Source organism: Crocodylus porosus, unplaced genomic scaffold (genome assembly GCF_001723895.1).
Source record: "Crocodylus porosus isolate Cpor-Errol unplaced genomic scaffold, CroPor_comp1, whole genome shotgun sequence".
NCBI classification, from domain to species: Eukaryota; Metazoa; Chordata; order Crocodylia; family Crocodylidae; genus Crocodylus; species Crocodylus porosus.
In genome coordinates this window covers 52,661,928-52,664,730 of record NW_017728886.1, presented here as the reverse complement: position 1 = coordinate 52,664,730, position 2,803 = coordinate 52,661,928, and the positions used below count along the sequence as shown (strand labels likewise).

The following is a 2,803-nucleotide window of genomic DNA, read 5'->3' as shown; positions in this document are numbered from 1 at the left end:
GCCCCCTGCCAGCTGAGGCTGCTCTGACCTGGCTCAACGTGCTGTAGTCCCCAGGTGCACGTTCAAACATGGAGCCCAGGGGCAATAAACTCCAGTGGGATATGTGCCAAAGTTTATTTCTTCGAATTAATTGCATGTACAGATGTGCTCGTGGTCTAGGATTCTGAGAAGAATATTTGATGAAATTGAAAATAAAGCTGAACAAATTCATAATCTGGGAAGTTATATCGTTATTTTGTTATTTTTTCATTTCTGAAAACTGCCCAGAGCTAAATGTAAATTGGTTTATAATGGATGAAAATCAGTTTTTCTCACGCATCACTAAAAACATACTTAACTAGATGTAAGTTGTTTTGTGAGGGCTGTAGATCTTCAAAGGAAGAGACGCATAAGGATGCAAGAGTTGCAAGGCTGGAGAGAGGATGTTATTAAAGTATTGTCAATAGAGGAGGTCAGAAATTTATGGTGCTCTTAGAATAAAGAACAGAAAAGGCTTTTGAGAAGTTTATTTATTTACTTGCTACTAACAGTAAAGAGTCTGTTTCCTTCCCAGCAGCCTTGAAATAAGAAGTGCCAAATCCAAGTTCAGCCCTGTATTTGGATATAAAGCAGACTTGAATAACACCCTTGGAAATACCTAGCGAATTCCTGATAGTAAATCACCATCATCCTCCTAAACTTGACCTTTACATCCTTCCTGAAGAAGAACAGCATTAATCATGAAGGGACTGTTCAACACATTCCACTGTGGGAGTCTTGTTGCTACAGTGTTAACCTGGAGGTGTTCAATGGAAAATTATAAGGAATCCTCGGTGTTGGAAAGCTTCTAGTTTCATGATGCATTTCCCTTCCCGTAGGCCAGGCAAGGGGCTTTGATTTTTAGTTTCATCAACATGCATGTAAATATAGCTCCAGGTTAAAACTGAAATTTGTCTACAGATTTATGAGTCAAGCAGACATTCTGTCACTGGATTTGTTCACTTTACTTGAATATCACCCTCAAAACAAGAAACTTGCCTGAGCATCTTTCTGAAAGACATCCAGCCTTTCAGATCGTTTCACATCTGAGTTGTATACCTGGACTGTCTGACACGCTAATCCCTCCCCTCTTGCAGGTTGTGTGAGTTATATAGCCAACCTGGAAGAGCTCCAGGAGAGCTCCTTCCTCAATGCTTCCCATCACAGAAAAGCCTTAGCCTTCTACCTTCCATTATTAATTAACTTTGGTTGGATAATACTGTTTCTACCATATGCCTGATAATCTCTATATAAGCACAGGAATATGTAAATTACCTCCCCAGGAATATGCAATATTGCTTTTTTAAAAACACACTAGTTAACATGCACAAAACCAAACTAGGTAATGTAACATGCATAAATGTAACTTATACCCATCTTAAAGCCTCTCTATGTTACTGGAGCGGAAAGAATCCTGTTGTCATTGAGAATTAGGTCCATTGACTTGAATAGAGCTGTTTGTGGACTATGGTACTCTAGAACATGTGTAAAGATAACTAAATTTGCTGTCTGTAAGAGAGTAAAAGATGAGTTAAAGAGGTATTGTAATTGCAATGAAGCCTAAAGCATGGCTCCTGGGGGATTAGTTACACCTGGGAGTAAGGCCTTATAAGGAAGGATCTCACCTAATGCAGAGGAGTGTAAGCATGTTTAGTAGTGGGATAGAGGGTTGCTGAGGAAAGCCTTGTAAGTATGGTTTACCTGAGTCCTGTAAATAAGAAGGTGGCCTCGCCTTTTCTCTCCGAAGAGCTAACATTTTTATTTTTCGTATGTAGTGATGATAGGCGAGTCATCCCTCTCGGGCCTGAATGACTGTTTTCTTTTTCCTGAGTGAGTTTTTGTTGACCCACCAACTTGTGAACTGCTGATTCTTTTTCTTTTCTGGTTGGATTGCAGTGAGTGGGTTCCCCCAGAGTTCAGTACTTGGACCAGTGCATTTCAACATCTTCATGAATGATCTCTATGTGGGGGTGAAAAGCACACTGGCAGTTTCCTGATGACACTAAGCTTTGGGGAAGTGCGACCATGCATCTGGGTAGGCTGACAATCCAGGAGGACCTAGACAGGTTAGCTATGTGGGCGGACCAGAACCAGATGCTGTTCAACCCAGAAGTGTAAAGTGGTGCATCTGGGAAGGAAAAATTCACAACAAACTTAGAAGCTCAGTGGTGCTACACTACCTAGCACTGTTTGAAAGGGACCTGGGGGTCATAATTGACCATAAAATGAATGAGCCACCATTGTGATGCTCCGTTAGCAGAGCAAACAATATGTTGGGATGCGTCAACTGATGCATCTCAAGCAAAACTAAGGGAATTATTCTCCTGCTCTACTCAGCATTGGTGAGGCCACAGCTGGAGGACTCTATCCAGTTCTGGGCATGTCCAGAGAAGAGCCACTCACATAATTAGAGGCCTGAAGAGCAAGCCATACAAAGAAAGGCTGATGCATATGGGACTCATCAGCCTAGAAAAGAGATGACTTGGCAGCTTACAAATATATCAGAGGAGAACATCAGGGGCTAGGTGAATAACTAATTCACCAAAGCACCCCAGGGGAAAACCTAGGAGCAACCATCATAAACTCCTAGGTTTCAGACTGGATATAAGGAACAACTTCTTAATGGTTCATGTGACTAAACTCTGGAATAGACTCAGAGTGGGAGTCGTGCAGGCACCTACTCTGGAGATTTTCAAAAGGAGACTGGATGTACACCTTGCTGGAGTTATTTGATCCCAGCAGTCTTTCCTGCCTAGTGGAGGGGGGCCTGGACCAGATGATCTCA

General features: G+C 42.1%; 1 long non-coding RNA gene across 1 annotated transcript in view; it reads right to left on the bottom strand.

Annotated features, from left to right (window-relative positions):
- Positions 1 to 472: 472 nt before the first annotated feature.
- Positions 473 to 2,803, bottom strand: part of LOC109309374 — an 11,291-nt gene continuing 8,960 nt past the window's right edge. Inside the window, exon 3 of the long non-coding RNA XR_002100892.1 lies at positions 473 to 591. This is a non-coding gene — a long non-coding RNA (uncharacterized LOC109309374). The remainder of the gene's footprint in view (positions 592 to 2,803) is intronic.